Source organism: Coturnix japonica, chromosome Z, assembly GCF_001577835.2.
Source record: "Coturnix japonica isolate 7356 chromosome Z, Coturnix japonica 2.1, whole genome shotgun sequence".
NCBI classification, from domain to species: Eukaryota; Metazoa; Chordata; class Aves; order Galliformes; family Phasianidae; genus Coturnix; species Coturnix japonica.
In genome coordinates, this window is record NC_029547.1 from 51,203,888 (window position 1) to 51,225,819 (window position 21,932).

Consider the following 21,932-nt stretch of genomic DNA (forward strand, 5'->3'; position numbering starts at 1 on the left):
AAATGGTTCTGTGTTGAAGGAGGGAAGATTTAAGTGGGATATTAGGGGGAAGTTCTTTACCAAGAGAGTAGTAGGGTCTGAAACAGGCTGCCCAGAGAGGCTGTATAGATCACACACACACACTGAAGTAATCCCTATTCCTTCCCACATTTTCTGCCATCTTTCACAAGCCTCCATCCATGCTTCCAGCTTTACCACCCCCCCTGATGTTTCCCTCCCCTGACATTACCCAGATGCAAAACTCCATTGCCACTTGCTCAGACAGCAAGTCTTTGTGCTCCTGCTTACTGCTGCTCAGAAGACTAGAATAAAATAAAATACATAATAAAATAAAGAAAAATAAATGACCCTTTCTTTACACTGAAACCAGCAGTAGCATTTAACTTTAGCTCTACATGGCTACTGACTCCCTTGAAATCTGCAGGAAAATCAAATCTATGAACTTTAAGACTCCATAAAGTGAACAAAGAGGGGGAAATGGAACAACCTCACACACTTTATTGTTCTGTGAAATAAGGTTAACAGCAGTGCAGAGGCAATTGTAGGGAAACACTGCACATCAGCAGGGAAAAGATTCAAGTCATAGAATCATGAAGTTGTTTCAGTTGGAAGGGACCACTAGAGGTCATCTAGTCCAACCCCTTGCAACGGACCTCTAGATCAGGTGCTCAGAGTCCTGTCCAGCCTGCCCTTTAATGTCTCCAGGAACAGGGCATCCATTGCCATTCTGAGCAACCTGTGCCAGTGCCTCACCGCCAGTACTGAAAAAACCTTGATTATATTCAATCTAAATATCCCCTCTTTTTGTTTGTACACACTTCCCCTTGCTCTGTCACAACAGACCCTGCAATAGAATCTGTCCCCTCCTTTCTTACAGCCCTCTTTCAGATTCTGAAAGACCTCTCTCAGGTCTCCCCACAGACTTCTCCAGACTGAACAGCCCAGCAACAATGCCATAAGTGTGACATCAACAGCAGCTAATCAGTTTGCTTTTATTCAAAGTCATTTCCTCAATTGTGCAAAAAAAGAGCAATCTGGCTCTATGGCACTTCGTGATTTCAAGTAATCCATGTGCACCTTCAAATTATATGAACCAGCAGTGTTCTTGTTGGATGCAAATAAATCCTCATTTCTTTCTGAGAGAGGCTGTGGCTTGGAGAGAATAAGGACTTTTCCTGGCCAACAGGGACTTTGGAGAAAACAATACAACTATGATCTAAGAGAAGCATCCACCTCTTGTGTGTTGTTCCAGGAAAGTGCCACCATCCCTGGCATAGAGACCTTCTCAGCAGCATGTATGTTCCCAGCATGCCTGTGAAATGCCAGAAGTCATCTGAAGCATGAGGCTCACTGGTTGAACCAGGACAGGGCTGAGAAAGCAAAGCCCTTTCTTGCAGCTGAACAGTATCTCCTATCCAGAAGGACCTGCTGCATGACTGAGATCATTCATTTGGCCGTTTTTTAAGTCAACTCTTTTGTTTAGCTTTTGGAAATCAGTATCCAAGCAGGATTTCCAATAATAACTGATCAGCAGTTTACCACTAACCATGCATCCTGTTAATTTTCACCTACTGGGAGTCATATAGGTCACCCGACTCTTCACTGCAGCATCAGAGAGAATCTTTCCTCCCTAGGAACCCAGATGCACATTTTTCCATCCTCTCTAACAGTCAGGGACAGAACCTTCTGCACAGAAGCTCTGTTGAAAAAAAAAACAACCAAGGCCAATTCTAAGAACCGTGTGAAACATACAAAAATTTGGCCACTTAGAGTGTGAGGTTTGGTTTTGTGGGTTTGTTTGTTTGTTTGTTTTGCTTTTTAAACAGAGATCTTCTGTTTAAGATCTGATCAAAAAGCCTTCTATATTTACTGAGTAACATTACAAGTTCAATGCAGCAGTGTTGCAATACACTACTCTGAGATTTCACTAGTGCCCTGCTAGCTCAGTTAGTCTAAGCATTTCCTACGTCAGCATGGGAAAAAAATGTCAGTAAATGAAAGCTCAAAGTTGGACATACATCTCCTAGTTGCTCTTCTCTCCTATCAGCAGCAGTTATCTGTTGTGTCTTCTGTGCTTGCAGCAGCTCCTAACACCATTTAGGAGTAGGCAGACCAGCAAGCTGTTAGATTCTTCTGCCCTGAGATGGGTGACCTTGAAGAGTCATTAAAGCTAATAGCTTAAAGCATCATGAACTTGGACAGTACAAAAAAAAAAAAAAAAAAAAAAAAAAAAAAAACAAAAGCAGGAGGAAAAAACAGAAGTAAATTACTAAAATCTTAAGAAGAGTTCTTAATCTCCCAGCTAGTGAAATGTTGAGATATAGGCTTGTGTTATTTCATATGCAGATGTCATGTGGTGCCAAAGAGAGGGCTTCTTGGTCTAACAATAACTGATGTCTTCTCTGGTGACAGTGACAGGGGCCCAAGGGAACGACATGGAGCTGTGTCAGGGGAGGGGCAGCTGGGGGTCAGGGAAAGGGTCTGCACCAGAGGGTGGTGGACATGGAACGGGCGTCACAGGGCTGTGGGCACGGCCCTGAGCTACTGGAGTTCCAGGGGTGTTTGGACACCACTCTTAGGCATGGGGTTTGGTTGTGGGTGGTGCTGTGTAGTCAGGAGTTGGACTATCTGGGAGTTCAAAATTTAAGAAGAATTATAATATTCATTGTCTGTCTGTGAAACACACTCATGGTATATTTGTGGGGTAACTGGAGACTGGCAACTGACATTTATGGATGAGCAAGGGGAAATCAGGAGCTTCATGTGCCCCACAGCTCTTCAGACAGGCTTTCCAAATCAGTCCTTGCCCAAATCACAGGAATCATAGAGATCATATTGCAGAAAAATGCTCCCAGCTGCTTCCATCCAAGAACGCATAGGGCCTGGAGGCAGCCAGCATGAGCAGCCTGTGAAGGAGTAATGAGGTTTGGAGCACACTTTCATCAGAAGAACAAAACCCATCTGCAGAACAAGGTAGTCATAATGGTGTGGAGCAGCTGCTGTCATTCATAACCTCAGCGTGGAACTCCAGAGAAGCCTTAAATGTTCTGAGAAAGTGCACTTCTGGAGTGCAGCCTCACAATACTTTTGCACAAAGCATTCAGTTCCTATTTGCAGTTTTCTGCCTTGTAGAGAGGATGCCACAGAAACCAGCCATCTGACACAAATGCTTTTCTACACTGAGCAGTGCTCCTTCCCACACAGAGCAGGACTCACTGCACAAGGCAGCATGGCCTCGTAATTCATCATTATGGTACAACAGCCAAGGTTACCCCTGGAGAGACTCTAACTCAGGTTTCAATGAGTTCTGTGAGATGGTGAGTTTGATTTATTTACCTTGTTCTCTAAGTAATCTGATAAATAAAATGGTCAGTGATGTGACTCATCTCCTGGTATCTATATGAATACAGATGTAAATAGTGATGTATGTCCAAGGGTACTGAATTTAAGGACCCTTTTCTAAAATTATTATCCCTTGTAGCTACAAACAAGCCAAGGTCAAATATGTCAAGTTGTTTATTTTTAGCTGTTATATATCTATAAAACCCATGAATTATTAGCTGATTTTTATATTATATGCTGCAGAGAACTTACCTCAATGTTGGTCAAATAAATAATTACTAAATCTTCTGCATGAAGAGAAATAAGGCTATAAAATAGGTACATAATTACATAGCTGCTGAATAGCCTCTTAAATAATCAACACACAACAGACATGCATACATCTGCCCACAAAATAAAATGTACAGCAAAATAATGGGGGATGTAGCATTGTAAGTGCAGCTCAATGTGGCTGTAATCTGGATAAAGCACACAGATGTGCTGATGGCTTTCTGGACTGTAGAACTGTCACACAAGAGATGATCTTAAATGCCTCAGGAGCCCATCCAACCCCAACAGTGATCACAAGGATTTTGAATGGTGTTGGAGTTGGAGGCCTTGCTCCTCAACACCATTTCACAAGAAGCAGCAGAGCATGGACTGCAAATCAGTGGGCAAAGGGCAGACAGCCAAAAATGGTGGTAAAGTAGAAAGTATTTGATGAATTTAACCCCAGGCATGTTACTTGCTTTAGCCGATAATGAAGGTTTTTTAGTATATCCACAGATATGATTTGTCAGCATTGCCTAACAGATTCTGTCATGAATTAAACAACCCTGATGCTCTCATTATCAATTCCTTGATAACATCAGCTGAATAGGAGGTTTTTAAGCAATGATAAAGATCGAAGGAGTTCAGCAAATGGTTCTATCAGACCACTGCTGTGCCTAGCTAGAATCTGTCTCCTGCATTTTTATTTAAACCAGGTTGAAACATGAGCTCCTTTTTCCAATACCAAAGCAAGCAGTTGATCTGGCATGCCTCACAGAGCTCTGCTTAGACTTGTTGAGTATGTTATTTGGTACCATCAAGCACATCATTTAACAGCAGGGAAAACAAGCACTAATGAGTACTTTCTGGGAAAATCACTCACATTTTGAGTGCTAACAGCACTGCCAGCCACTAAGCTAGAAGCTGTATTCCCGGCGTGTGGGCAGCTGCATGATAGCTGTGGTTCCTGCTGTGGCCACGCAAACTGAGCAGGGGACTCAGTGTTATGGAAAACACCAACATTATAGCTGGTTTGGGGACATGAGCGTCAGGCTAGGACAAGCCAGCCTTTTCTCCTTGGCTGCACTGTCGGTGCATCCCTTAGCTGGATTACTTCAGCTTCCTTAGGTAGCAAAACCCTGAGGGCTCTCATCTGGCTGGACTGCCCATACGACACATTTCATCAAGTGATCTTCCAGCAGTCAAACATAGGACACAACCTTCAGCAATTGGTCCCTACCTCTGTTTTGACAAGGGATCAAATCTCAAAAACTGGAGCTAAAACCTTTCCTTTTATTGCATTTCCACCACGTGCAAGATGTCAAGATTAGTAATACAGTTTCCTTCACATTCTTATCACCACAGCAAATTGGTGACATAAATGTGTAATGCTCTAAAAGCAAGTATATCAAATGACCACGGAACACTTTAAATCAGAAAGTAATTTGAGAGAAGCTAGTCTGCAATACTGTGCAGTGTGTGGATTTGGCTTGCAAGAAACTGTGTAATTGCAGGAGTTTTTCCCCTTTTATTCAGTGAGCTTCAGTCTTGTTGGCAAAGACAAATAAATGCTTGTGAACACTTTAACTAGCTTGCTCTGCCTGTTTGAATCTTGAAAAGCCTCTCAAAATGAAGGTGCAAGTAAGGATAATGAAGAAGTCTAGGCAAAGCAAATCTCAGAAGAGTCAAACACTTCTGTACATTTAGACTCTGTACTTGAGCATTCACCTGTATAGAGCACCAATGAATGTTTTGCAATGGCTGCTGCTCTGTCCACTACTGTCTGAAGCCCAAAGGTCACCCTTTGCTGCGTGCAGCAGAAGACTGGTGATCAGGTAACAGATCCAGCAGTTTCAGGTGGGCTATAATCATGCCCTCAATCCATTTTAGACATTTTTCAGAGCAGTATGCTGTCTCTGCTTAGATAGATTTATGTTTCTATGTCTTAATCAAACTGCCAGATCCAACATGGAGTGGAACTGGGGTTTATTTCTCAGAGAAGCCTGATTTCAAATCCAGGATTAAAGATCCTGCTCTTGTCTGGCTGAATTGTCTCCATGAAGAGGATGTCAGCAGCAGTGGCCACAGCTGCAGGGCAGGCCATGCCTGACATAGAAATGAGAAGTGAGTCCCTGGCTCCCTTGGCTGCCAGTCCAGCAGATGTGTCCATTTTAAGCCCAGAAAACTAACTATATATTAGGCTCCATGAAAAGAAGCATGGCCAGCAGGCTGAGGGAGGTGATTCTGTCCCTCTAATCTGTGTAGGTGAGACCTCACCTGGAGTACTGAATGCAGGTTTGGAGTCCTCAGTACAGGAGAGACATGTTGGAGTGTCTCCACAGGAGGGCTGTAAAAATGAACCAAGGGATGAAACACCTCTCCTATGAGGAGAGAGCTGGGGATGTTCAGCCTGGAGTAGAGAAGACTATGGGGAGACCTGAGGGTGACCTTAGAGTAACAAAAGGGGGGCTGTAAAAAGAAGGGCACAGACACTTTCTCAGGGTCTGTTATCATAGGACAAGGGGAAGTGGGGTAGACTTAAAGAGGGGAGATTTAGAGTGAATATAAGGAAGAAGGTTTTTTTTCTGAGAGCAGTGGATGCCCCGTTCCTGGAGACATTCAAGGTCAGGCTGGATGGGGCTCTGAGGACCTGATGGAGATGTAAGTGCCGCTATTAAGTGCAGAGGAGTCAGATTTGATAGACTTTACAGGTTTCTTCCAACTCAAACAAGTCTACTATTCCATGATACTACAGTCTTCAAGGAAAAGCTGTGGAATTTTTGTTAGCATAAGCATGGCAAATGAAGGCATGTCAAGTGAGAGTATCCAGACTGAAACTCATAGCCAATAAATCTCATTTACCAGGAGGAAATCTGACTCCTAGAGTGTCAAATAAAACCTATTCAAAGTTAGTATTCATGTGTCAGTGTGGTCAAAACCAGAAATTTGTGTCCAAAAATGTCTATAGTGTCTTAATGCTGTAACAGCCTTTACAACTGTATAATAAGAATAAATTTGCTAATGAGAAATCTGAATAAATAAGCATAACATACCGTGGCTATCTGTAGGGTATTGTCTCCTTTTTCCCATGTGAAAAGCAGTGGTAAAGGGTTTCAGGAATTCTGGAGCTGGAGTCAGTGCTACATGGGCAGCATATACTTACACAACTGCAGTTTAATATATAAACCTCTTAGTTCAAAAAACAGACTTTAAATTCATGGAGACTAACAGAACTTCAGAGTGTGACTTCTTGTGACACAGTCACACCAAACTGTACTGCAAAAGACTGAAAGTCTGAGGAAAGCCCTGGGCTGAACATCACTGAAGGACAATACTGCAGTTTGAAATTGGTGGTTTCTTCTCCCTTTTTCTTTTGAAACATGAATGTTAAACCTGCACAGCCAGACCTCCAGAATGCAATTGCCAAGGAAACCAGGATAACACCAAACCCAGCCTCCCCGGTAGATAGCAGAGAGTTTGCATGTAAGCCAGCAGCAAGCAAACCACAAATACACCTGCCTCCAAACTCGCATAAGTCCTATCCCTTGGCAGCAGGCAAAATACCTTACAATGAGGTCTGAAAGGCATGTAGACTTGCCTTCGTAGCATGTTGCAGCAGGAGCAGGAGGGCAGCGGGGTTGCCGTCCCAGCTCAGCACTGTCTGTAGCTGGTGGTGCATTGTGTTTGCTGTGGTCTCTAGGAAACATGGATTCTGTTCCAAGAAAGAGGTGAGACAAGGGCCTGTTGCTGGGTTGCTTCTGCATATCCCATTCAAACCACTCTGCTCAAGCAGTGTGTGTAGTCTGTGTGGTGAGTCTGCAAGGAATGCTGTGATATGGAAAGTACAAAGGCAGAGCTGTGCACATGGCACATGGCACCTGGGGTGCAGAGGTGGGTCAGGAACAGATCTCAACAATGGTGATCAGATGATTGTATCTGGAAGCTCTCTACATATCAGTGAAATAATCTGGTGTTTTGCTTGTGTTATGCAGTGCGTATGTGCAGGATACAAAACAGGACTGATTGTGTCAAGATGCAAAACACGAAACGACAGTCGCTTCCTCTTTGTTGATGCTTTTGCAAATAGGAAATGACTGTGATTTTTTACAAGCATATGTCAAAAGCAAGAGCTGAATATGTAAGAAGCTGAAAGACCCTTGAGGAAATATCTCTGTACACTGGCAATAGTTTAGATCAGTTTAAACCCTTTTTTGACATTCAAAAGCATCGTGCAGCGACAGCTGGGTGATTTCAGCAGAGCAGCCAAGGCAGTTCTGCAGCTCCCAAGTGAGAAAGAACTAAGGCTGCTCTGCCTAGAGAAGAGAAGACTAAGAGGGGATCTTATCAATGCTCACAAATATCTAATGGAGGGGTGTCAAGAGGATGGGGCCAGGCTCTTTTTGGTGGTGCTCAGTGACAGGACAGCAACAGTCACAATCTGAAACATAGCAATTTCCATCTGAATGTGAGGAAACAATTCTTTACTGTGAGGGTGACAGATCTCTGGAACAGGCTGCCGTAGGGCGACTGTGGAGTCTTCTTCTCTGGGAATATTCAAAACCCTCCTAGACACTTTCCTGTGCAACCTGCTGTGGGGAACATGCTTTAGCAGGAGATTGGACATGGTGATCTCCAGAGGTCCCTTCCAACCCCTACAATTCTGTGAAAATAAAGGCATTTTGCTAAGTGCAGGTTGGGTAGGTATTTCCCTGTGCTTCCTGCAGACCAGCCAGGGGTGCTGACCTTTAGAAGACACAATTAGAGATCTGCAAGGACCAGTGGGTGCCCGTCTGATGCAGAAAAGTATCTTGTGACAGGGCACAAAGCACTTACTTACAAAGCTCTTACTCTCAATACTTCGTTGCATCCCTGGATACCTCTAACTCATCTCTTTGCAGTGGATAGGAAGAAACAGAAGGGCAGTAGAAACACACCAGTTCTGTTTATAGCAGTGATATATGACAAACAGCCAGTGGGTTGGTTTATAAAGGCCTGCCCACAGGTTTGGCTTGCTGTCAGCCTAGGGAGCATGAAAGCAATGGGCTTCATGGGCAGTCTCTCATGGGAGAGATTGTCACGGAGCATGCAACAAGATACATGTGCAGACAGATGGGCCCCCACATATTTTGTACCTTAGACAGCTCCCAGGACATAACAGCATGCACAATAGCCATGTATTCCTTGAGACAGCCTTCAGTGCTATGCTTAGTAACAGGATGAGCAGATGGGCTGCTCACACTGTGTGTGGACACACTGGGTTCCCTCACTGTGAAAATAAAGCACAGCTTGTCTAGACAGGGTTTAAGTGGAGGCATGGAAGATTCTTCTGAAAGAGCTGCTTGGGTTTTCCCATTCTGTGCTTCTGTATTGAGAGGAGAGGGAGAGGGGAAGGGAGGGGAGAAGGGAATTCTGCAGGTGGCAACTGGCTGTGTCCCACTGAGTGATTATGAGCTGCTTCAGCCCCATGCTTCCACAGCCAGCAGGAGCCCACCAATATCAGCACTAGCAGTGGTGGTAAGGACCCTGGCGTAAACTTAGGAGGAAAGACCAGAGGGAATCATTCATGTGAGAATCACTGGAGTACAGACTGAGATCACTTCAGTTATGGGCTGGAGTTAACAAAATCTTGTAGATTCTTTCATTTTTTAAATCAAATGTACTATTTGCGTCTGAATAGCATCAAGCTTTCAGCTGTTCCAAGGGAAGAAGTAGCTTTTGGTTTCAGTTACAAGTGGGCCATTACCGTAGCTCTCCTTCATGAACTCAAACATTATTTGTTTATTTGTTTGTTTATTTATTTTCACATTCAGAATTCAATTAAACTAATAATTGAATTAATTATTAATATAATTAATAATTGCAGTTTTTATCTCAAGGTACAGTATGACAATTCTTGCTTCTTTAAGCAAAAACCATGGCATTTTATTAGAACTGAACATGATGAACTAAACATATATAGATAAATATAACAAGAATACAAAAATGGAGTCTGCCAGTGAGAGAAGGGATGATACTATAGCAGATTGCATGTGTGTGTATACATATTCAAACAGTGCAAAATGCAACATTTTTGAGTGTTAAGCACTAAAACATTTACAGAACAAAGACAAAAGTGTAATAACAATATTCTAATGCATAAGATTATAGGTCAAGTGTGATGGGCTGTTTTATGATTACTTGTTGAGTGATTAGACTGTTACTCCATTTAGATTTTAGGGGTTGTTATACGAAGGATATTATTAGACCTAAATAAGTAGGATATGTAGGAAGCTTCAATTATCTTTGCTGGATATGTAGCCATAATATTTTCCAATGATGAGCACTACAGAAGTATTTATTAAATTCAGTGAATTAAATTAAACACAGTAGCATACCTAACTCAGAACAATAATTAAATAAGTACTATTACAAAAGACTCTTGGAAAGATATAACCATTTCATCTGATGATTAAATTACATAGATACTTGCATTGCATATAAACTGTAGTAAAGCTCAGCTTTGACTACACACAGGATAATGTAACAAGCAAATCAAATTTTTCTAATGCTTTTTGGTTTAGTAGGACTAAAGCGCACTTTGTGAGCAATATAAGCAATATGACTTCATAACTGTGCATGGGTCACCTGCCTGACTCCTCTAAAGGGGATAGTTTGCCTACGATAGGTTACATGTAATTGCCAGGGAAATACCTGGGTATATTTCCATTTATTTATACATACCCGTATAGCTTCATTGGGACTGTGTCTTTTGCAGACATCGGTAATTTATTCTCTTTCTCACTCAGTGCATTTTTTCCCTCTTACCTTCAGTCACTATGAAGGCTTTGTAAATTACCCTTGACAATATGAAACATGATCAAAATCTGTTTCTTGGTACTATGAGTGTAGACGCAAGTGCTTAATATTTCTGTAGAGATACAAAATTAATAACTAATTAATTAAGGTTCCATATATTTTTGACATTTTTACCTCAATGCTGGGTTATTTATTAAAAAAATAGCTCAATAATTTTATATAACAATCTGAAAAAAAGGCAAAGATATATGGGGGTAAGTAACAAGCCATTATTAGATCATCCATGTCTTCTATTGCCTTCTAGACAGAAGTGTTTAGCCTGCAGTAGATGGGCAGGAAAATAATTTCTACACTATTTATCTCAATTCAAGTCTCTTCTGCTTGCCATTTGAGATAAAAATGATGAGAAAGAAAATTCCTTTTGCAGAATGAAAACAAAATATGCTCACTTTATTATTATTATTATTGGTCTCTGTTGGATTCTGTCTAAGTATGCTCTCTCTGTAGCATTGACTCCTATCCTACAGATATCTTACAGATATCAATGCACTTTCCTAGGTTCAAGTTTTTCTGCAACAAGAAAAGATGATTAAAGGTGCTTAATATTAGCAGCTCAAATGCTGTTGAAACAAAAAATATGGCTGCTGATCCAAAAAGAACAGGGATTGTAGCTATTACTGTGAGTACATATGTTCAGTGTGAGTATTTGGTACAACATTGTAAAAGACCTTGAAGTAGACCAGTGTGCATATCATCAGCAAAGGTGCTTTATGATAAATGAATGAATACACTGTGCAAGAAGTAATGAAGGGGTATTTTCATATTAATAACACAGTAAGGTTGTTAAACATATTGCTATAAAGAGTATTTGAATATTTGAAATGGTTTCAAACAAAAAATCTGATCAGATATAAGGAAGAGATTTTTTTTACAATAAGAGGAGTGAGGCACTAGCACAGGTTGCCCAGAGAGATGATGGATGCCCGGTCCCTGGGGATATTCAAGGTCAGGATTGTCGGAACTTTGAGCACCTAATCAAGTTGTAGGTGTCCCTGTTCTGGGTAGGGGAGTTGGACGAGATGACATTTGTGGGTCCCTTACAACTCAAACAATTCTGTGACTCTGTGATATTGTTGTTGCCAGTTGTACAAGTGTAATCTCATGGCATAATTTTAATAATGACTTACCAATCTATATTTAAATGAGTATGATACTAACACATCCACCTCAAAGCCTAAATTTTAGCAAAATGGTTAAAACTTAGAACAGAACTGGCCACTCAACTCAAAAATAAGGATCTCTTGCTATCAAGGCACTGTCTATTTTAACTAGAAGATTGTTCTGAATGCTGAAAAACTGAAGATTTGATCCTTAGTTTTTACTGTTAGTATTCTGCCATAATTATTTTAGAAATGTGTAGCTTATAATGATTGAGCCAGGTTCCCATCTTTGATCAATTCTTAAGTTTATCTCAGTGCAATTTCCTTGAGCAATTCAGTGCAAGAAGAAGTACAAATGCTAATGCAGAATAACTGTCTTGGTTGTCATGGCAGACAGCAATGAACATAGTTTAAAGCTTGGAGTAACAAAAAAGTCCTCTCCACAGAAGGGAAGAATGATATGTAGACATGTTCCTCTGAAGTGCCTTAAGACTTCCAAAACAAATGTTAAAATTAAAGAGCCTTTTTTACTTGTGGAGAAACTGCAGGAGTTGGCTCAGAGAAAGAAAGAAAAACAAATTGGCTTAGAGCTTATAGCAGAAATAAAACACACTTGGTTCAAATATTTTTCAATAAATATATGGAATGTTTTGTTGCCAACAGCGTGCACTAAAATTGATGAAAACTGGCACAGGATACAGGATTAAAAAGAGAGTAAAGAAAGATGAAAGACAGAAAAACCAGGGAGAGCCTTCTAGACCCTAACAACGTGAGAGAGCTGCAAAAGAGAAGGTGAATTAACCTATTGCCATGATGTTGGTTGGAAATAGGTTTAAGACTTCTATACCCCTCCCTGTTCCAGAAAAATAAAGTACCTGAGTAAGACATAGGTATCCAAAATATCAACCTTCCTCAAAACTTGAAAATGACTGAGTCTTTCAGGAGATACTGCTGAATGTGTGGATTTCACCTTGCCATACTACTTATGGTTCATTTTTTTAGCTGAACAAAGAGGCACTTAAGAAGTATTGCTACACACTACAGTGAGACTCCTACAAGGTTTTGCCGCACTTAGCATTATTGCTTCAGAAAGCCTTGTCTTTTTAAACTGAAACTGAAATTAATGAAACATCCTGAAGATATAAATTAAAGTTCTTTATCATAAAAACAAAACAAAGCAAAACAAAACCAAAAACACCATCATACCAAGTATATGTCATAAATATGGTAATATTTAATGATTCTAATGACAGGACACCTCTATCACATTACTTTGAAAATTTAAGTCCTTGCCAATGATGGGTCATTGGCTTATGGAAATGAAAAGGACCAGTTTAAAATGTGTGTAGTCAGTTCAGATGGACATACTTATTACTAATTCTTTCTGATGCTTAGTAAAGGCAATACTAAAGAAACAACTCAAGAAGACATTTTCCTCAAGCATGGAGTAATCAGTAGTTGATTCCTGTAGACTTTTGAAGGTCGCTGTTCTTGTGTCCTATTCCATCTGTTTCTTTCATGAGGTCAAACAAGATGTAGCCAGAGGCAGTCGGAAACCTCCCTTGATGTTCATGAAGGACAGATGTATGCTCAGCACAGATTCTTTGACCTTACTGTTCATCTAAACAGCACTGGGTCAGCTGAAGGATCCTTAATTCCTGATGCAAAGTACAACTATCCTAGCTGATAGTGACTTCCAAAGCTATGCTTATAAGCTTTTTTCTTTTTTTCCAAATCAAATATTGATTTATTCCAGGCACAAAATGACTTACAATGCCTTTTAGTGTTTTAGCAACTTTTTATCATTTTATATATACATGAGTATATTATGTAAGGGATTTGTATAGGACTGGATTTGCTCTTTTTATGACTTCTGTATGCTGCTGCAAGCCACATAGTGTCAGGCAGTGGTCCACACATTTGTATGGATACTGAATATGGTTATCTTTCTCTATCTAATAAGACAGTGAGTGCTGTTGTGCATATTCACTAGGGAAAATAGGTTCTGCATTAAAATGTCATTTATCATATTATTAATTCAGATGAATGCTTGAAGATGTCTAAGAAGGTTTCATCAGCGGCAGGAAGAGAGAAAGCACAGAAAAAAATCACCAGAAACTCTTCCAGAAAATTGCTTCTTATACCGTCCTCTAGCCTGGCTTAACCCTGAAGTGCAGGTTGACCTGAATTCAGCTAAGAGAAATGTCATTTTGACTTAGTCCAAACAGAAATCATCCTGCCTGTTACCCATACCCTGCTGAGCTGCGCAGTCTGGAGGTCTGGGTGGGTGGCAAACCATGGAGGCCTCTGCAAGGAAGTAGCACTTGTAGATAATCCCTTATGAATTCTCATTACAAGAACTGTGGAGTGGTGGTGATGGCAGATGTGGACAACAGGCTTTCTCAGCATGTGATGGCCTGTCTGCATTCAGTGAGCCAAGCTCCAGCCTTCCCCACACATACTGCTGATCTCAGAGCTTTCCCACACATACTGCTGATCTCAGCTAAGTGTTGAGGTGCTGTTTTGGGTGAGAGAGATGTGGATGTGCTGCAGAATGATTTTTGTAACAGTGAATTTACTGATACACAGGATAGACTCCTTTTACAACACAGTGTACTCAATATTTCTGACAAAATGCTGCCAGTTTCTTGTTAGTCGAGCCATCAACTTTTGGCCAAAATAACTGCTGGCAATATTTTGTGATTACTCATTGTTTTCCACCTGCCTCTGAACGAGTGAATGAATTAAGCTTCTCAACAGGCATATGAAGTAAGTGTTACATTAATTAAAACATGCATGGCTCTGGAGAACCTACTGTACATCCCAGAAATCATATTTTAGCCAAATAAAATGCAAGTCAGCTTTCTGGTACAGCACTGAAATCAAATGAGAAATGCATCTGCATACCAAACTGTTACAGTGCTCAAAGTGAATGGCAGATAAACACATTTTATGGTCTCTGTTCCACATTGTTGTTTTCCATTGGAAATCCATACCAATAACAAGACAATAGAAAGAGCAATCCAGATAGAGCTACTGCAAACCTCTGAATAATTATGGGGAATAAGGACTTCAGGTTCACAAAGGGTTTTCTTTTTGAAACTGATTAATCAGTCTTTCCTAATTTAGGAATAAAAACTATGTATGTCACATGGAGTACAAATTTTACAAGATGTCACTTTATTTTTTGGTTTAAGATCATTGTCTCTGTAATAGGTGGACTGATTAGTCTTGGCAATTGTCAGATGAGGGACATTACAGAGGGGAAATACTTAAGTACTTCAATCCTTGTGACTGTGGATCAGATACCTTATCATTATTCATCTGTATTGTAGCTTTGCTAAGTGGTACAAGCCAACTGAATAACCTGCCAAGGGAATTCTTCAGAGAGGAAAGATTTTAGTCTATACCACTTTCCTCAGATATTTTGGGTTAGCATTACATTGAGCAATATTACCATGAACCCAACAGATCTGAGATGGAAGATATGGAAGATACCATTTATTTAGAGCCCCGTGATTCAGAAATGTTTGCATGAGTATCCATCCAACCCATACTGCAGAACCAAGAAAGGAATATACAACCAACACAGAGTATTACTCTGTCCTGCAGTTATTATGGGACTTCAATGCTGAAAATGCTTAGCCATTTAGTGAAGAGGATGTCACTGATAGTATTGTGGGGCACATATGATAGAATCATAGAATCACAAGGTTGGAAAGGCCCTACAAGACCATCTAGTCAACTGTCCTCCCACTACCATTGCTACCACAAGCCACTAAACCATATAGAATATATGAATAGAATAGAATAGAATAGAATAGAATAGAATAGAATAGAATAGAATAGAATAGAATAGAATAGAATAGAATAGAATAGAATAGAATAGAANATAGAATAGAATAGAATAGAATAGAATAGAATAGAATAGAATAGAATAGAATAGAATAGAATAGAATAGAATAGAATAGAATAGAATAGAATAGACAAGGTTTTCCCATAAACACTGACTAACAGTGTGATTGCACTGAAACAGAAGCTGACACAGTCTGTACATGTCTCACACAAACAAGGGCATGTTGGTCCAGCTTTGTGCTGGGACACTCACGGGCATTCAGAACATCCTTCAGTCTTGAAATGGAGCAGGGGCTCCTCAGGCTCCATGTAGTTTAGGTTCCTTGGTGTGAAATCATTTTTAGTTTTTCTAAAATTCTTCTGGATTTCTATATTTGCCAGTGTAAAAATGAATGCCTCAAAGTCAGATAATCAGGTATGCATACTATGTTGTCTCTGCACATGATTATGTGTACACTAACTGTAGTTCCAATGTGAAAAGTCTGAAAAATGAACACTGAAGTAGTTCTATGTGATCCCTACTTGGAGTTATTTGTATGGGTACTTTAAATATAGTTGAAAATGTTCTTAATGAATTCGTTTCACAGACTGCAATTTCTATTTCAGGGATGCATTATACATCAACTTATTTCCAGCAATATTCAATACATGTGCAGACCACTTTCATTTGCTTGAAAATGTTCATATAAATTTTGTTGGAAAAAATAATAATTTTTCTATGCATAATTAACTCTTTTAGCAGCGCCTTTGATGAAAAGTATAGAAATATAGCTCATTACAAATGACAAACCATTCAGTCTAATTCTTTATTTGCCACCAATGAGTGGGTTTCTTATGGATACTTTCAAGTCTGAAGAAAAGATTACAAAGTCAATAAAGAATATTTTGTCACAAGTAAGAAACAAATGTCTTCTGAAAAAAAACTGTCTTTAAATATCCAGGTGCCATAAGCAAGCAAGGAAATGTGCAAGTGCTGCTCAGATAGATTTTACCTTTTTACTCTTCATCATAATACTCCCCAAAGTGTATTAACACATTAAACTTTTAAAATCTGCCACTCAGAGCTAAAATTTGGTATGACAGACTGTAGGGCTGAATCAGACAATTTTTTATTTCAGTTGAAGTGAAAATGCAAAGAATTCCCTGAAGAAAGCAAACAAGTAAAAAGAAGAGTGAATGAGAGAGCTGAAACAACACCAAGAAAGGAATAAACAGAGAAAGGCAGAGAGTAATCACTGTGCTTGGAGAGATCAGTGGGAGTGAAATGACGGAGAAGGTGTGTGGGCAGCCAGAGCTGTGTGGATGGGAGCGCATGACCAGAGGAGGTTGGTACTCGTGGATGGCTTGGTGCTAGCACCCACTTGTAGAGATTCTGTTGGCAGATCATCCTGCACAACCACACATTTTTCTTTCTAACATTTTGTTTTCCTTCACTCCTTCAAAATCTTTGTTTTCTGTCTGGAGTTCTCTGGTCAGAACTTTCTAGGCAAAAGGTATTTCTTTAAATATTTCATCAAATTAAAAGGGCTGTTGTGCACAGGAGATAAGTGTTGGGAATTCTTGCTCTGCTGCTGAGTAACTGGTAAAACAGTGACTTCTCAAGCAAAATTACTTCTGTCTTCTGAAGAAAAACAGTTTTTCTACATTGAATTACAAAGTTCATGCCAGATCAGAGGGACAAAGCTTGTGAAGCTTGGAGAATATGCCCTGAAAGGTACAACTAAAGGAACTGGGCTGTTTAGTCTGGAGAAAAGGATGCTGAAGGGAGACCTTATCGCTTTCTTCCAATATCTGAAAGGTGCTTACAGAGAGAGTGAGGTTGGTCTCTGATCACTGATGACAAGTGACAGGATGAGGAGAAATGGCCTGAAGTTGTACCAGGGAAGGTTTAGGTTGGATATCAGGAAAAACTTCTATACAGAAAGGGTTGTTAAGCACTGGAATAGGCTTCCCAGGGCGGTGGTTGAGTGACCATGCCTGGATGTGTTTAAAAACCATTTGGATGTGGTGCTCGGGGACAAAATTTAGCAGAAGGTTGTTAGAATTAGGGTACTACGGTTAGGTTGTGGTTGGACTTGATGATCTTTGAGGTCTTTTCCAACTGGAGTGATTCTATGATTCTATGATACCGTGATTCTGTGACAGTTGATCTGCTCTTCACAAATTGCCCTACTTTTTTAGTACTGTCCTCCCCAGAACCAGGTGAGTGGATGAAATGCTCTGATATTCCCTTTTGACCTCCTAGCCCACAAGTAATTAACATGGTAGCCAAAATAGTGCAGCATTCTGGTTGTATCTCATGCAGTGCATATCTTGGCAACATTAGAGTCCTCCTCTTTGCTTCCTTGCAGTTTTGCTGAAAGCAGACTACCAAAAACAAATAGGAAAAGAGGACATTTTTAATCTTTTGTTTGCAGTGTATAAGCTATACAGAGATTCTCACTACTCTGGCTTCCAAAGGCTGCATGAATTCTGAAAGGCTGAATTTTTGAAATGGTAAATAACTTTGTGTGTGTTATTCTTAAAGACTTAAAATCAATAAGGAAACGCTGAGCAGAGCTGCATCTATCATTTCTATTGTCCTGTGGAAGGACTGCACCATTTCCAATGAACAACCACAGGCAGCCCTGAATTACCGCACAACAATGTGCCCCAGAATCCTTCCACACACATCTGTTCAGCCCAGTGATGCTTTGCCATTTCATGGATGGGAATGGACCAGAAGCCACCAGCAATACCTTCACACTGCGTTCTGAGGATTTATACTGTTCCCTAGTATAGAGAATTGCTCAGATAGATGTTAAAATGTACTTCACATTTAACTTTATTTCCACAGAGAGTCTATTTCACTTCTACTCCCTGCTGTAAAAAAATCCTGCCCTCTTAACTGCCTCTGAGGCAAACCTGTAGTTCTGGAACTACAACAGTTCCTTAAATATATAGACAATTGCTTTGGTTGTGTCTTTGATTGGCACAGAACAAGAAGTTATCACTGTCTGACAGTGAGTCATCTGTGATCAGTGATGAGAAAGATAAGATGGTTGTGTAAGACAAGATGTGGTGTTAACAACTGTATTTTAAGAAGTGATTGTTTACAAGTACTTGCATACCTGCTACCTGAAATAAGCTCACATCAGAATCCAACAAGAACAAATGATGTGCACATTTTACATGTTAGACCACTTAGGTGTAACTAACATATCATCTCAATTACTCACAGACCACTCTCATGCCATAGATAGCTTCCTAAACTGTTCTGCTTGGTGGAAAATGCCAAAGGTCATGCCTAATCTCAGTGAGCTGGTAACTAGGGATTGGGTATAACGGTTACAATTTCAGCTGCAGATTCATTTTTTTCCCTCTCAGACTTTTTCTTTTTTTGGTTAAATTCTCCATGTGGCCTGTGATTTGTGAGTTAGAACATGTAAATAACTGCATGTCTGGCAAAAGTCTGTGCAAAACCGATCTCGGTATCTTCAGTGCTCAATTCAAAATATATAAAAAAAAATGTCTAAGTTTCAAATGTTTCTCTGGAAGCTATAGTATGCAAGCAGGTAACTAGATATCAAGTTACTACTGCTTGCACCTGTCATTTAAAAAGTTCAAATGTGAGAGATATTCCAGAAAATATGACATTGTGCTCACAGCTCTGAAAATCTGCCTGCCAATGCGTGCTGCACTCACCATCTGGCTTCTGTGCTGAAGACGGCTTTGCAAGCCCTCAAGAACCAGTTTTGTTTGGGCTTGTGCAGGATCCTGTGCAGCAGATGGTACTTCCACGGAACTTGGCTCTCAAGTAGCTGGCCACAAACTGCTGTGCATTTGATCTGTGCTGTAAGAATACTTGTCATTTAAGGTAGCTCCTGCTTACCTGTAGAGTTTGTTTCTCCCTTTTGATACGCCAAAACTCCCTCTGTCATGCACACTGAATAAATACACATACGAACTTTCTAAGAAGCTGCCATGAAGAAGTACACCATAAAAGCAACTGAGGAAAATCTAGCCCAAAACCAGTATATATGTAATAAATCTCATACTGAAGCTACAAATGAAAAGAAAGTAAGGTCAAAATTATATTAAGTATTACTGTATATGAGGAAATTTCTTGTTTTCAGGTGTCTTTTACCACTGAAGGTATACTGAAAGTATCCTTCATATGGTGTAAAATAGGGAATAAAATCATCGCCCAAAGGAAAAATGCAGTATTGCATTTTCTGCTGGTACAGCAGAACCACAAAGCCTTCACTTTCCAGGATTCCAGGTAATCACTGGGAAATGTTTTCATGTTTTTGTTGATTGTTACAGTTACTCCTTAAGAAAAACTGTTCATGCTTTTTATTTTGGATATTTTATATCAGCTAATAGACATTTAATTACCTATCTGAGTTCTGTCAGGGTAGTGTGGATCTTTAACCATCAAAGCAGAATGAAGGTAGGGATACATTTTAAAGACTATCCCCACAGCATTTCCATCTCCACTGGGTGTTTTATTTCTTTCTGTTACCATGCACTATATTCCCAGTGAGTACTGCTGATACAGACTTGTTACAACACTACCAAAAAAGTTTTACCATATTAAGTAGCTGTAAGTCAAGAGAGGAATAGATAAGCTTGCAGAATATGATAATAAATGCTCCAGAAATACATTTCACCTGTTAGACAGAAATGAGATTGCTTGCATCCTCTTACCTATAGATAGATACAGGCAGCAGCTTTTTAAAGATAAATTTATGTGAGGCTGAAAATAAGCCCACTGAGTATTACTCAGTCTGGAGTGCTACAGATCCAAGGTCTGTGTATTTCCCAGTGTGTGACGTGGACTGTGTGTAGATGTAGTTGCCCAGGAACAAGGGGCAGTGCCAGTCAGAAACTCCTCCATCTGCCTCCATTGCCAGCTGATGGTTGAACTAGATGGTCTTAGACATCTTTTCCAACATGAATGATTCCATGATTCTATGATTGTGCAGCAGTCAGTGCAAAAGCAATGCCGCTGTCAGCTTCCTATTGCTCTCTTGTGGTATCTCTGGTGTTTTAAACATCTGTATCTTAGAAATTCACTCTACATATAATCCAATCTGTAACTACCTTCCCTGCCCTTTTTAATTTCTTATTTGTCAGCTTACCACAGATGTATTACTTTCCAGTTTTGTTGATCTCCATTCTTCTTCATAACACTGATAGCTATGTTTCTTTCCTCCTCACATAGAAGAGTAATGATGTCTGAATATGAGCTTCACTAACTGAGTCTCAAATTGAGGGCAAAAGGCATTTGGCTAATTCATAGCATGTTGTAAAAGGATTTTTTCCACAATCTCTTATTGAAAAAAAAAAACCCAAAACCACAAATCATTTCCTGAAAACATTAACTGTCATTCCAAGGTAATTCTCAGAAAATGCCTTCGTTTTTAATTCCAAATCTGCAAATTTTGTAGTGATCATGTCCATAGGGAGCAATGTCCAAAGGCACTGTAGAACAACAGCCAATGATGAATAGAGGCACTACATTTCATTTACTGTGATGAGAGGTGTGCTGTTTCTGACGTTGTTTCAAACACTGATAAAATAGTCTTTAGATTATAATGTTTCTTTTATTCTTGAGTTGTGTAGATTAGTTTTGAAAAACAGAACTTAATGATTTTTGGTTTTATGCCAGTAATCCTCCAAATAATTAACTCATCAATGAGCAATTTAAAAATTATCCACAATCAGTGCTCATCTAAGCATATAGTGTAGATGTGGGGCTGTGTGCATTGCCATGAAGGCAGTTCTCACTTTTGCTTTGGTGACTCCTGGCTGGAGGTTATGACAAATTTTTGTGAGAACTGTGGGCTCTGAAGAGAATTGATTTATATGTGATATATATGTATATATGTATCTGCTCTGTTAGGTTAAAAAAGGAAGAAAAAAGAGAAAAGAAGGTAGTTTTCTACTACTCTGGAGTCCCACAATGCAGTCACACTTCAGATAAATTAATGACTCTTCTTTAACCTTTTCATATGTAATTAGTGTACTGAAACAAAACACAGTTTTTGGTTGGGGGCTTCAACAAACAAAAATTGCATTAAGAAATCATGATCTGATGAAAACCTTCATTTCCAACCGCAGACACTTAATGATCAGTAACTGTTCTTTCACAGATCAAATGCCATCCACATGGAGACAGAGAAATATAAAATTATAGAGAAACTTCAAAAACAAGAAAAGATCTGACATTAAAAATCTTACTCAAATGCCACAGCACAAAGGCAAAATATCTAAATTGTGCAAGTTCCACAGCAAAGTTCAGAAATCATACCATGCTTACTTTAAAGCAACCAGGTACAAAACACAGTTTATACCAACTACTCTCCAAGAAAAAAATCATTTAAAGTTTCTAGCTATCACCTTATCTTAATACCAGCACAGCAGTTTTACTAAATACATGTGCTTCCCCAGGAATATATTCGAAAATCTATTCAATTATAATTGCATTTCCATTCTTGAGGATCCTTTATTGATAATGTCATTTCCAATTTACCTTTTCTAAACTAC

At 39.7% G+C, this 21,932-nt stretch overlaps 1 long non-coding RNA gene across 3 annotated transcripts; it reads left to right on the forward strand.

Annotated features, from left to right (window-relative positions):
• Window positions 1-7,318: 7,318 nt before the first annotated feature.
• LOC107306460 lies at window positions 7,319-16,664 on the forward strand. 3 transcript variants are annotated; one of them, XR_004305682.1, is made up of 4 exons: window positions 7,319-7,482; window positions 10,945-11,065; window positions 12,210-12,338; window positions 16,520-16,664. It is a non-coding gene; the product is annotated as an uncharacterized LOC107306460 (long non-coding RNA). The 3 variants fall into 3 exon arrangements; XR_001552125.2 differs by lacking the exon at window positions 16,520-16,664 and adding an exon at window positions 13,589-13,673; XR_004305683.1 differs by lacking the exon at window positions 16,520-16,664 and having other exon boundaries at window positions 12,210-12,431.
• Window positions 16,665-21,932: the final 5,268 nt, after the last annotated feature.